General features: G+C 46.5%; 1 non-coding gene across 1 annotated transcript; it reads right to left on the reverse strand.

Annotated features, from left to right (window-relative positions):
* Positions 1-262: 262 nt before the first annotated feature.
* Positions 263-337, reverse strand: trnas-gcu (transfer RNA serine (anticodon GCU)). The gene has a single exon. It is a non-coding gene; the product is annotated as a tRNA-Ser (tRNA).
* Between the last annotated feature and the right edge of the window lie 694 nt (positions 338-1,031).

Raw genomic sequence — 1,031 nt, forward strand, 5'->3', positions numbered from 1 at the left:
CATCCACGAGAGGTGGCAGAAGGTAATAATGGGAGAAGTGAACCCGGTAACCTCGACTGCACAGTTGGTAGCCGAAGAAGAATTGTGGCAATGTGGAGTTAAGCCCCAAACACGTCTGCCGCCGTTCGTGCCTCCGTTCGTCCCTCCTCTAACCCAACTCGATGCAAGTGGCCTGACAACTTGGAATAGTTTGTCACATCAGTGATTGCAGATCCATCGTGTAAAAATGAATCCCACTTCCGAGAAACAATGGGCGAAAAATCGACGAGGATGGGATTCGAACCCACGTGCTCAATGGATTAGCAGTCCATCGCCTTAACCACTCGGCCACCTCGTCGCACAAATCCGTGCGTCAATACGTCTTAAGTCGTTTTGCATCCATGAACTGATGGCAATTAATTGCCTCTTTCTATTCAACCAGGTATGCCACGGGGGAGATGCAGTGGTGGTGGTATAGTGGTGAGCATCGCTGCTTTTGAAACCATTGACTCCGGTTCGATTCCCGGCCATCGCAGTAATAGTTGAATCGGGTGTTTTTGCGCGACATCCTGAGTTTCAAACTGAGGAAGACTGGTCAACTGTTTCTCATTCAGAATTTATGCGGATTATTTAAGTGAGGTGTTTAAGATGCGAAAAGGTGTAGATATTGTAGACGTGGAGTTGATGTTACCTGTTGTGGGGTAGTCTAAAACGAGAGGTCATCATCTTAGAATATGAGGCTGCAAATTTAAAAAAGAAAAACTACTTCTCCCAAAGGGTTGTAATTCTGTGGAATTCACTTCCTCAGAGTGTGGTGGATGCAGGACAGTGAGAAAGTTAAGGAGGACTTAGAGAGACTTTTATTGGTAATGAGTTGAAGGGTTCTGGAGAACGGGCAGGACGGTGGTGTTGAGGCCATTATGTTTGATCAGGCAAGATCACATGGAAGGTTTTACGCCCAAGAGGCTAAATTGCATATCCCAGCTCCAATGTTATGTGTTCTCGGGAGGAGGTGTTCTGGCTGATATCTCAATCGATCTCTTGTTCCGTAA

The sequence above is a fragment of the Scyliorhinus torazame genome, chromosome 24 (assembly GCF_047496885.1).
Source record: "Scyliorhinus torazame isolate Kashiwa2021f chromosome 24, sScyTor2.1, whole genome shotgun sequence".
NCBI classification, from domain to species: Eukaryota; Metazoa; Chordata; class Chondrichthyes; order Carcharhiniformes; family Scyliorhinidae; genus Scyliorhinus; species Scyliorhinus torazame.